Source organism: Antechinus flavipes, chromosome 2 (assembly GCF_016432865.1).
Source record: "Antechinus flavipes isolate AdamAnt ecotype Samford, QLD, Australia chromosome 2, AdamAnt_v2, whole genome shotgun sequence".
NCBI lineage: Eukaryota > Metazoa > Chordata > Mammalia > Dasyuromorphia > Dasyuridae > Antechinus > Antechinus flavipes.
Genome location: NC_067399.1, coordinates 42,600,300 through 42,613,756, shown reverse-complemented (window position 1 = coordinate 42,613,756; position 13,457 = coordinate 42,600,300). Strand labels below are relative to the sequence as shown.

The window sequence follows — 13,457 nt, the reverse complement described above, 5'->3', positions numbered from 1 at the left end:
CTGACATGGATGATGTGCTAGAGATTATCTTTCTGAAAATATCTATATTCCAACATTCAAGTTCTCAGAAGATTAAACTCACATGTGTTCACTAAATGGATGGAAGACTAAATCAACCAATACACTGCCTTTGTCAAACTACTTCAAAACTGATTTTCAAAGCTAAATAAAATCTTCATTTCAAAGATAAGTCAAACCTAAAAAGAAATTTTATCTTATGAAGGCAAACAAACTACTTTCTTACTGACTAAAAAAGTCACATTTGCTTCTTAGAATTTCATCTCAAATACTTCCTCTACTATTCCTAATAAAAATGAAAAGGTTAAGGTAACATTTAAAAATAGGAATTTCAAAAAGATTCACAAGAATCTGAAAGGATCACTACCTTATAAATGGCAACTTACCTCCATCATCCAAAGGTCGTTTTTGTACTCCATAACCATAAACTGAAGGGTCCACTAGAGGTGCGGAATTATTCAAGTGAGGAATTGCATCTCCAATTTTAGCAGCAATCTGTAGCGAGAAGAAAATTAACAATTAAGTCAGATAATCTAAAATCATGTCTACCTCTAAGGAAATAAATGAAGTCTTTCTTAAAAGGCTGCTAAAACACTATTTCTCTCTTTTATTTAAGGCTAAATGCCACAATGGTATAAACATTTTAAAAAATCATTATTAGCTAGCTTTTCTTTTCCTATTATTGAACATGTAGCTCAAGGAGGGAGTGGGAAAGAGAATCTTCCTCAAATGTTTATTATGCTATACTTTGGAATCCATAGCTTTTAAATTATTATTTTTAGAAATGTGGTATCTTAAAGCATGTAACATAAAACATTAAGGAGTAGTGGTTCTTAATACAAAAATATTTACCAGAGTTTCTTTCAAAAACTGCAATACTCCCCAGACATATCTAAAATGACTTGATTCACAAAAAAAAAAAAAAAAAAAAAAAAAAAAAAAAAAAAAATCACTCTCTAGGAAACACATCTGTTGAAGCTAACTTTTACTTACATCATTCCAAAGGGCCCAAAATTAATAGGCTCTGCTGAGAGGCTTCCTCACAGGGTTCATATGTTCCCTGTCCCAGATATGAAGTGACAGTTCTTCATCTCCCTATGTGAAAAACTCCCAGCATTGTGAGAGATAAGAGAAGTTCCCATGTGGCCAACTTTCCCTTTTTTGAATTCTTACAGAATTTTGTTAGTATCGTAACTTTTTTTTTTGTATTACAGGTGTTTGATTTTCTCTATCAAAGATTATAAACTCTTAGAACGGAGGTAGTGTTTCCATTTATCTTTTATCTTTTTGCACAATGTTTTACTGAAATGAATTAGGAAAAAGCATATATAGAAATTTCAAGTCAATTCAACCTTTTACTTTCCTTACGTATCCCGAGCAACACAGCACACTACTTAATATGGTAGGTGACCCATATGTCAGATAGTGTACACTTTGTACTAAAGACTTTTCCCTGACCCCAAAAGTCCTTGCCTGTAAGGAGCCAATCACATATGTTGAAGAATATTGGTTGATATTCTACTGGGGGGAGGGAGGGAAGGGAGAGGGAGAATGGGGACAGGCAAGGAGAGGGAAGTGGGGGGCAGCTAGATGGTCAAGTGAATAGCTCTGGAGTCAAAAGGATTTAAGTTCAAATTTGGTCTCAGACACTTAATACTTCCCCAATTGCCTCCCCCCCAAAAAAAAATTAAAGAAAATTGCTAATAAAAATTTTCCCTTGATATTCTATTAGGGATGTGTAAAAAGTATTAAGCTACTATGCTGCAGTAAATGGATAGGATCATAGGTATAAAAGTGAAGGAGTTTTGGAGTCTTAGAGAGGTTAAAGTGATTTGCGCAAGTTAATATAGTATTTTAGGAAAGGATCAATTTTAGGAATGCTGTAGTAAAGATTATTGCACTGTATGGGGGGCTAGACTATAGCCCTATATGAGAGTACATGTCTGACTGAAAATATCATCTTAAAAAAAAAAGAAAAAAGAAAAAAAAGGTTGGGGGTTTACAAAATTATAATGGAGTATAATATTTAATTTTAGAAATACAAGGCTTCTCATTGTTCTAGCTATTTAGTTCTTAGCAACAGGTATCAATGTTACACTTATTTATAAATGTCAACCCTACTGATAGCCTTTTTTCATCTTTATATTACAGTGTCTATATTATTTTACTAACATTGGACTAAGCATACTTTTTTTTTTTAACTTAGGAATTATATTTAAGCAGAAGAAAATATACTTAAAACTAGTGATGTTGATTAATCTGACTTAGGTAAGCATAGCAAACAGATTAAGCAACCAGCTGAGGCACCTATTCAACACATTAAACTGTCTTTGGTGGCAGTTTTATGGTCAGATCAGATTGGTGCATGTCACCAAAGAGGCCCACATTAAAGCAAACTGGGTGTTGAGAACAAAGAAGTATGAATAATAGGTTCCTCTAAAAACTGCTTTACTCAAAATATTAATGCACTGTTGGTGAATTGGTCCAATGATTCTGGAAAGCAACTTGAAATTTTAAAGTGACTAAAATGTCTATACCCTTTATCTCAAGATTCCTTTGCTAGGCATACACCCTGATGAAGTCAATGACACAATGGTCTTACATACACTAACCTATTCATAGCACAGCTTTTTGTAATAGTAAAGAAGTAAAGAAAAAGCAAATGCCCATTGACTGGGGAATAAACAAGCTGTGGAACACCAGTTAATCAAGAAGCATTTATTAAGCATTTACTATGGCCAGGCACTGTGCTAAATGCAGGGATACAAAGAAGCAGTTTCTGCTTTCAAAGAGCTTACATTCTAATAGAAGAGATAATATGTATATAAAAAAGAACATGTACAGTACATACAAAGTAGATGAAGATAATCTGAGGAGGGATGCTCTGTAGCTGGGAAAAATGGGGAAAGACCTTCTGCAGAAGGGAGAATTTTCGATGAGTTTTGAAAGAAGCGAGAGATTCTAAGTGGTATAAATAAGGAGAAAGCACATTAGAGGTATAGGGACAACCAATACAAAGACATAGTAGAGATAGAATGTCATATGCAAATGACAACTACGGTAGTATGACAGGACAGTATGAAGACTTGAAAGTAAGAAAGAGGCCATGTTGTGAAGAACTTTAAATGCCATATGAAGTGCTTTACATTTGACTCTGGAAACACTAGAATTTACTGAGTAGGGAAATGGCACAGACTTGTGCTTTACTAAAACTGCTTTGGCAACTCTGTGAATGGATTAGTGAGGAAAGATTTGTGGCAGAAAGAATGATTGGAGGGTTGTGGGATATCACTGTGCTGTAAGAAGGGAGGAATACAAATACAAAACCATGAGATGACTTATGTGAAATGATAAAAAAAAATACAAAGCAGAATCTGAAAAAATAATATACATGAATAGTTCAATGTAAATATAAGAACAAAACAACTGAAATAAAATATTGTGAAATCGTAAAGACTAAACCTAGGCCCAAAGAAGAGATGAGAAGGCACCATTATTCCCTGTGCAAAGGTAAGGAACCATAAGCATAGAATACTACAGATAATCAGACATCAATTTGTTAGTCAGTTTTGCTAATGTTTCTCCCTCTTTAATTCCTATAAGGGACAGGTCAGACACAGTATAATAAGGAATAGCTTCAGACACACTGGAAATAGAAATGATGTGAAAACAAGATAAATCAATAAAAATCTCCTTAAAGTTAATTTAAAACTTATGGAAAAAAGTTTGGAAGGCAATTATGGTACAAATATGGACCACAGGGGGGAAAAATACACCTTGAATCCAAATGTGAGCAATAATTATACTTGCTCTAAAAATATATATATATATCTAATAAAAATAAGATGTATAATATGTATTTCTAATTTTATAGCATTCTATCTTCTTTTAAATTAAAAAAAAATCATATGGATATCTGACCACTTATAATAAAAAAGATGATTATTTCAATGCTACCTTTTAGACTTAAGGCAGGAAAATATGAATTTAAGAGTTATGGTCACTTCAATATCTAGTTTCTGATTAGAATGCCTTTCATTAAGAACCACATATTATAGATAACAATCAGGAAGTAAAAGGGTTAGTGATAACGATGGCAGGCCTTTGTCCTTAAAGACATGGCAGACAGCAGTCTACAAAGAGTTCAATGTTCCAAAACCAAGAAAGGACAAGAGCTTTGAGAGTAGACATCAATGAAGTTCTAAAAAATTACAAATTCACAACCAGGAATCAAAATATCTAATCCAAAACACGAGTCACAAATACAAAACCACTCCTTCTTCAACGTATTTGTTTCCTAAAGACAAGAACACTAAATTTTATTTAAAAAAAAATTATAAAAGTCTTTTGATGCAAGAACACAAGTTTTTCTGATTTAATATTTCAGTTTATACTGTTATATAGTTAAGCTATTTACTTAATTAAATAGATTAAAATGCATAGCATTTTGCTGCTTAAAAACTTTTTTGATCACAATTCAAGTCATCAGAAGTCTTTTGGTTTCAATTGCACCAGGTCTAAACAATTCCCACCAGCAGGAAAACCATATTGGTTAATTCTATGATCTTATATCTTATATGCAGTAGCTGACAATAAGTATAAATCACCACACTTAAGGGAAGTAAGGACAAGTTCATGTTTATTAAGTTATAGGTCAGAAGCTAAGTTGAGACACACTGAAGGCAGAATATATTAAATCCAAGTAGCATTCAATTCTCATCTAACTGAATGACCTTGATTACATATTACTGGGCTTTTGTGCTTTATGAATGTCACCCTTTTTTCTTTTGAGGTCAATAACAAGTATAAGTATGTGCCATCTTTGTACCACCAGAAAAAACTAATAGTAAAGTTATCTTATCTTACTAAAATATAATATGGCTAAAATCCCACCTATAAGAGACTTTTTCTGATCCATTAGGGCCTTTTCCCTTCAAAACTATTTCCAATTTCCTAACAGTTGTTTGCAAGTTGTCTTCTCCCATTAGAGTGAATTCTTTGAGTCGGGACTCTTTTTTGCCATTTCTTTGTATCTTCAGTGTTTAGCACAGTGCCTCAAACATAGTAAAAGCTTAATAAATGCTTGACTTGATGTATGACGTATCATTTCAAGGATTTTTGAAAACATATAAAAATTGTCTACTAATAGACATTTAATTTGTATTAAAAATAGAATTTCCAAAACATCTTTATTATTATTATTTTTTGATAGAGCCAGCAGAGATTAGTTGCAACACTAGATATAACATAAAGAGTACTGGACAGGAACCAGGTGACTTCTACTCGGGTTCTGTCACTTGGTACTTACATAACCTTAAGCAGATTATTCAACCTGTTTTTAACATTTTCTCAACTTTAAAAGAAATGGACTAGTTGGCTATGTTATCATTTTGTCACACAAACCTATCATAGTTCATTAAAACAAAAAGTGAAACATTTTCATGATAGTATCTTATATATGATGGACATATGCAAAGACAATCAAGAGCCTCTTCCACCTCTTTGGCCCTAAAAGCTGCCAAAGAATCAAGTCTTGGACCCAATTCCATGTTACTGAATGTTGCAGCTCCCTTTCCTATGGCCCTGTGAAGGTGTACTGACAGTTAATTAAAGAATGAGTTTGTATCACCACCCAAAGACTTGGAGATGGTATTACAACAGCATTCATTTTTTGCTCTGCTGTAAGTCCACTATGACTTCAATACCCACCCTTCTTCCAAGTAGTAGTCTTAAAATTTTCAACACATGGCCATAGCCAACTAGCTGAGCCTCCCCATACCAAGAACGAGTCACTTTTGCTGACTCCAGCCCATTCCTCTTCTACTATTAGTTTGTGTCAATCTTGGCAATCAAGGCAACAATAACATTCAAGGCAATTTCCACTCATTTTGTCTTTTGATTTTCTTTCAGTTATTAATTAACTCATCTATGACATAACAAAGTGATTTTTCCTTAAGTATAATTCTATCTATCACTCCCCTACTCAAAAAACTCTAGAACCTCCCTACTGCTCGTAGGACTAAATAAAAATTATTTAGTTTTTCAAGTCCTTCCCAACTTAGCTCCAACCTATCTTTTCAGCCTCATTATATACCACTTCTCTGTTCTTCACCCACGGCAGGCACTTCACCTTCCTATCTCTGTGTCTTTGTACTGTCTGTCCTGTAGGCCTCTAATTACTCACCTCCCTACTTCTGCCTCAAAAGAATCCTGCACTTCAAGATACAATTCAAGTACCAAGTTCTACTTTTTTTTGATCCCAATCTTCCTTCCCTAACTATCCTGGATTGAGTTTGTATTTCTATGTTTTCATCCATATGCAGTTACTTGTACATATACATGCTATCATACGTAATAACATTAACTTCTAAGAGAGTGGCAATTAACTCATTTTTGGTCTTTTAATCTCTAGTGACAAATCGAGTTATCTGTAAGGCAAACAGAATGACTAAATGCTATAAAGACAACCATCTGGAAGTTAAACAAGCCTAACTACAGAGAAAACCGTAGTTTTAAATCTGGAATACTATAGCCAGGCGTGCTTTACCCAAAGTCTTAAAAGACTTTAATAGGTTTTTGTTTTCTAAATCTTCAATGCATTGTGTGCTTCATGGTTCTTTTATGTCCCCCAAAAAATTTAATGTGATCACTACAGTGAATTGGTTTTTAAACTTAGCTACATTTCTCAATCTGAGTAGGTACTAAAACATCATTCTATCTATTTTTATAAAAATCTCTAAGGAACAAGCATTCATGCCAGTCTTTCAAATGGTTTCTTATTATCTATCATCAGGACAAAATACTTGATCATGTTCCTAAAAGTAATATATCTTTTCTTTTTCTAAATATACTCATAATGAAACTTTGAGATGCAAAACATTTCTAAGTGGGATGACTGAAGGGCAAAGCAAAAGAATAAAAATGCTACACAGAAGGATTAGAGGGTGGTTTGGGTAGAAAACCAATTTATCATGTAAATAAAGAGGAAAGACTCAAAATGAGATACCTGCATGATTTCAAATCCAATCTAGCAAGTATCATAGACAATGTCTGGGCTGAAAAGGTTCAAGAGATGATCAAGTAGAATCCCTTGATTTAGAAAATAGGAAAACTTAAGGCTCAGAAAGTGATTGGCAGCTACAGTGGCAGAGCTATGTTTAGAGCTCAGGTCTCCTGATCTGCATACATTTCCCATGCTATTACACCAAACCCTAGATATAGCAGATATTTGCTCTTTGAAAAACATGAAGAATGGTACTAAGTCTAAAAGGCTCAACAAACTAAAGGTTCAGCAGGAATTAAAAACATGGTAAATTCATATGAGCTGTCTATACAAAGTAGGAAGAATGTATTTTTTAGCTATGGGAAACTCCTGAATTTAATTATTATTGGAATGTTTGTGGAGTTAACATTTATTCCTCAACATGGAACTGGTGTTTTGGTGCCTTTGCCAATGTAAAATGATCTAAGCTATCTCACTGTGTATTATACAAGGTTCTACCATAGCAAACAAGCCTAGAATAAAATCTTAGATGAATACCATGGATTTTCTAGAGCACTTACTTTTCTTTAAACTCTTATGTGAAAAACAACAGTAAGGAGCCAATTTGGTCATGAAGTGCTGAGTAATTCTAACTTATCCACACTTTAACCAATGGCTCTTAATAGGTTTTAAATTTAAGGGTTTAAGGACTAAAGACTTAAGTTTACTGGGATGTCATCAATTTTGACATTATAGAGATGTCAAAACTAAAGGCCAATGAAGCTTTTTGTAAGATATCCATGTTGCTCTTTTAAAGAAAATTTGGTGACTGCAAAAAGAAGTTTAGGTACCATAGACTTAAATCTGTCCAAACAGTTACAACACACCCACTAATTATGGGCTGTAATAGATTCAAAATATGTATTAACATTTTAAAGAAAATTTAAAGGAAATATAATAGTTCTAAAGACTTAGTTTAGATGTGTCAAACTAGAAGTCTGCAGGATAAGGCCAGCCCCAGGCTAAATTGAAACAGGGAAAGTTTGATAAAATAAATACACAACACAATATTAATTTGTGATTTTCTAAGTCAACATGCACCAGCCATGTTTCTATTTGAATTAGACTCCAGCTCCCTTCCAAATCAACTTTTCTAACTAATATTGGGGGAAAGAAATATGTCAATTAGGAATAGCAGTATAACTTAATGGGAAAAAACACCTTAAGAGTCAACTGGATTCTAGTTCAGACTTGGATATTACCTAGATGAACAACCTTAAACATCATCACAAATTCTATGAGCTTGTTTTCTCTAAGAAAAACAAATATGTTTCAACTACATTTTCTCTAGAGTTTCCATGAATTTTAAAGTTCTATTCCACAGGAACTACACTCTAAAACCGAATTACCTAATAACTTTGTCAAAGAAGTTATTTTCTTTAAAAAAAAAAAAAAAAAAGGTTTCTGCCTCTTGCTCATTGGATGATAATCCAACGAAAGATTGACTATAGTCAATGTGGTCTATAAATACTAACCTAGTAGCACACACAAGATTTATGCTTTAGATCATCTCTAAGACTCATTAAAATTCTAAGATTCTGTACAAATAAATCTTTAGAACCATTCAATTTTCCAAATAAAATTCCTACAATATGAATGATTACTAGTACATAGAAAAGTATTATACTCTATTATAAGATAATCACAACTTTAAATTAGTAACTGTTATTGTTTGTACATAAAGACCTATTGATACTGCCATGCTTTGAGACTTTCATTCACTAAAAAAAAAAACAAACAAACAAACAAACAAATTTGTAGCAATACATACAAGGTCTTATGTCATACAAAAATGTATGCCTTTGCCTTATGACTACCAATAGATATTTCTGTAAGGTAGCAATTTCCAGGGTTAGAAACACAATTTGTGGTCATGGAGCTCAAAGAAGCCAACTGAGCCATCCTGGGATGAACCCATTACAATGACTTCATTAGTATCTTACTCTAATTTAGTTAACCAGCAAAATCTGATGGAAATAGATTATTTTGAGCATCTAGATAATTTTAACAATCACTGACAAATATCATTGCCAAAATAGAGATCTTGATAAAAACGACTAAATCAAGTAATATACTTCAGTATTTCTCTTTACAATGATTAAATTGCCTCAAATGTGACTCATTTAAATTAGTAGACTTAGCTAAATATGGACAATTTTGGATAACACTTTTTAAACATGGTATCAAAGTATACCTAAAGACCTAAAAATGAGCTAATAGGATACCGATTCATTTATTTTAGAAGAAAGGGTACAAATGATTTCTAAGAAACCTTAAATGTGCCAAATAAGTGAGTTACTAGGTTTGATATACTGAAACTTCCTACAGACCATAGCAGAGCATGAATCTTATTCTTCCCCACTCCCATATTCCAGCAGATAAAACATATAAGGGAATTTACTTAGATGGACTTAGTCTTAAGAATTTAGTTTCTACCAGTGGACTACATAGCTACTTAGCAAAAAAATTATGGCAAATTTGAAGGAAACTTGTGGTGTTTTTTTTCCCCCATGCTCTAAAATGGGGGTGGCATGTGGTGAAATCACGTCTTCCTTAGATGGACCTATCTGTGCTTCAGTCAGGAATACTTACAGACCAGATGCACATAAAGACATAAAATTCTTTAAGGCAAAATCTAGTATAAGCCACATATTATTGTTGATTTTCTAACATTCAATTCCTGACCAATGCAAATCTATTAAAATAAACTTAAAATGACCCACAAACCTGTGTTTTATTTTTTTTAAAGGTCAGCAAGTCCTTGGAGATAGTATCGACTTTCAGCTGCTAACATACAGAAGTAATACATTCACAGCAATTTTCTCCATTGGGCTTATTACTACTCCAGTCAATGGTGCATTTCAGAGCTGGGAACATTTCCAATGAAGTTTTCATTGCTAGTAGTAAACAACATTGCTTCAACAGTCCATAACTGGTCAGCATTTAAGAGGGTCTCCCTCTTGAGCAGGTTGTCCAAGAATAAAAGCTCAACCACTGGCTCAAGAGAGGCAGAAAGTCTTCTCAATGGTTCAAAATGCTTTTTAAGTTCAACTACAGGCCTTCTGTACCTGAGGTTCTGAGCACTTTAGGGCAATGGCTATAATCTTCCCGAACTCAGAAGGCCAACAAGGTGGCTGTCAAAACATCAGCACAGAGTGAAAGCCATTATATATTAGTAGCCAGTGAGAAACATGGTTCAGGACCCTGTACTGCAGATGAGAGCACTGCAACTTGATGGCAAAGCTGAAAGAGGCAGAAGGAAAAGGGAGTTGGATGGCATGTTCATCCATGACAGCCACTGATTTGCTCTGTAGACTAGGCAAAATGAATACTCACTACTTTACTGGTTGGAGACTAGGCAGTAAGCAACAGTGCACCAGATAAATTTTTAGTTGGAACCACAGGGTTGGAAAGTTCTGGGATCCGACATAATGTCTACAGGAACATCAACATTAAAATGAAAAGTCAATATCTGGGAAACAGGAAGATTTCCCTCCCCTGGAATACTGGAAAGAGATGTAAAGACCACATCTTCAAGCGCCAGAGTGGAGACATTCTTCTAACACAATGAGTCCTGTTGCTTTCTGTTGGGAACCAAGCAATAATCAGTTTTAGCCCAACTTTTAAAGTAACAGTTAGTGCACCTACAATTAAATATGAAGAGGTGATGAATGTGTGAAGAATATACAGGAAAGACACTCAGAAAAAGAAATTCCATTATTAGGGCTAACTTGTACGGCAATTTTACACACTTACACAACACATTCTGCTCTAAGAATCCTAAAAGAAGTCAAGCAGTATCTGTGGCTGTTAGCTCATTCATCTATTGGATATTGAGTAAGAAGATTTTCTTAAGAATTTATCATGCAATTCCCCTCTTTTTATAGATAAGGTAACTGAGGCATCTATAACTTAAACTATATGCCTCCTCATCTCATAAAATGAGTTTTCTTAACTGACAAGATGCACGTTGTTGTCAAAAAACTATCTGGTCAGGCGAGTCAGTATCACCGATATTTCTGATCTTGTCAAAACTCTCCCACTAAGTAGGGGGACAATGCCATAGGAAATTCCTACCTGAGGGGTTGCCTACATACTTTTGCCCCTCCCATTCCGAAAACAATCCCTTCCCTTTTCTATCATACGGGAAAAATCATTCCAGATTCAGGGCTATGAAATCATAGGATTTAGAGATGGAAAAAGCCTGAGAAAAGAAACTATAAAATAAAAACACAGTACTAGAAATCACCAAGGTTCTTTCCAAGCTCCAAATCCTACTGCTTCTCTCGGATTAGTCTAAAAACTCTAAAACTATTTCTACTATAACACTGAGACTTGCAGATAATATTTGTTGTTTCTTCTGTTCTACTTCTTCTCCCAGCCCCATATTCTTTCCGTTCCTAAAATCTTCTGGCTCCCAAATTCTCACGCAGAACTCCCGCCTCCCGCAGAGGTCTACACCTCAAGCTACCGGCCCTGGGAGGGAACCTGAGTCCTGCTGGGCAGGAGACAACCCCAAGGGGCTTTTTAGCTGCATCAAGCAGTCGACTCCCACAAAGCAGGCCAGGGCTCAGGCCTCCTTTCACCAAAGGCCTCGGCGCCGTATTTTGCAGTTTCTGCGGGACGCTGAGCAGCCAGGCCCCGTCAGGGCGCCGGCTCCCGCCCGCCCCCCGCGGCCTAGCCCCGGTCCCCCGCCCCCGGCCCCGCCTTGGCCTTCTCCGCTCCCCGTCAGTCCGCGCCTAGCCGTACCTGCCGGACCCGGGTCAGAGCGTCCACGAAGCCATCAGACTTCATCCCCACCGGAGCCGCGCTCTGTCCCTGTACCAGCTCCGCCATTACAGCCGCCGCCGCCGCCGCCGCTGCCGCCGCCGCCACTCGGCTCCCCAATCCTGCTTCTCGCTCCGCTTGGGGACCCGTAGCCGGAAAGGGAAAATCGCTCCACTTCCGCCGGAAAGGAAGCAAGGGGGCCCTCGGCTGGACTCGAGCAGGACGGTGGGCGGGGTCACAGGCACGTGATCTCGGTCGGACCGGAACGAGACTGGGGGTGGGAAGATCTACAGGTGGTTAGGCCGGCAAGGGGACGGTGGCCTATTAGGTTTGGAGAACTGTTCCAGGAAATGCCCCTTTTTTAAGGAGGAAGCATGTCGTGACTCAACCTTCTACTCTGTTGTTGTCGCGACATAGTGTTACGACATGGTGATAGCGTGATTATTCCTGTCGATAAGATATTATGACATGACTAATTTGAACCTGGTGAAATAGCCATGGTGGGCATGACGTTGTCCCAAAGGCTTGGCTCTTTCGAAGGCCTATATTTTGAAATAAACTGTTTACTTAGCAGGTGTATTTAGAGCTCAGAGACCATCTAGTTCAAGTTAGCTCCCTCAGTTTGGAAATAAGGATATAATGCTTGCCATCTAGGGGAGGAGGTGAGAGGAAGGAGAAAATCGGAAACACAAGGCTATGCAAGGGTAAATGTAAAATTATCCCTGCACATGTTTTGAAAATAAAAAGCTTTATTAAAAAATTTTTTTAAAAAAGGACATAGATCAAGAGAAGTTATGACTTGCCCTAAGCCACACAAATAGAAAACATGAAAAATGCAGCAAAAGCTCCATTTCTTTGATTCTTGCACAAGTGCTTTTTGTATTACACTGGCTCCTTCTGTTACAACTAAATAACTGGGCAGGAATAGTTTGAAAAGATGAACTGATGGTTCAGGGAATGAATTCTTTACTAAAAACCAATATTATTCCAGCCAATTCGCCTTAAATTTTGGAAGCAGCCTGGTGAAATGAAAAGAACATTGGATTAATTACAGAATCCAATTTGAAATTGAGACTTGACAAGAGTCTAGCTCATGCCTGAAAAAGAATCCTCACTACAACACACCTACAAAGTAATTTTTGAAGACCACTCAGATTTTTTTTTTTGAAAGATCTCTAGGAGACATGAGTTCTAGTTCCAATTTAGCCACTAACTGTATAAATTTCAACAAAGGCCCTTCTCCTGAAAGAATATCTTCTTATCTTTAAAAGGAGGGACTTGGACAAATGGTCTCTAACATCCAGCCAACAGTTCTATGTTCTGTGGTTCTGTCTGGGTTCTACTGAGCTGTTATGGCATGTAGAACTTCTAAAAGCCTGAATTCTTTCACCATGATTGGGTTGCATTGAGATGGGATTGTTGTCTATCACTCCTTGCTGTTGCCTGGCAACACAGCACAGGAATGTCACTGGCATTGGAGCTATGACATCACAAAGAAACAGTATACCATAGACAAGAAGAGGGCTGGTTTCCTTTTACACATTCTTCACAGGCAATGAGTTCTTAATGAACACTCAACACTGTAGTAAGATCATTGTTTCTATGCTGAATCAAAATGCTGTTAGACAAA

General features: G+C 36.2%; 1 long non-coding RNA gene across 1 annotated transcript; it reads right to left on the bottom strand.

Annotated features, from left to right (window-relative positions):
- Nucleotides 1–406: 406 nt before the first annotated feature.
- LOC127547667 (uncharacterized) lies at nt 407–12,575 on the bottom strand. Its single transcript, XR_007950247.1, has 3 exons — nt 11,810–12,575; nt 9,788–10,644; nt 407–513 (listed from the first exon to the last, which is right to left on the bottom strand). It is a non-coding gene; the product is annotated as an uncharacterized LOC127547667 (long non-coding RNA).
- Between the last annotated feature and the right edge of the window lie 882 nt (nt 12,576–13,457).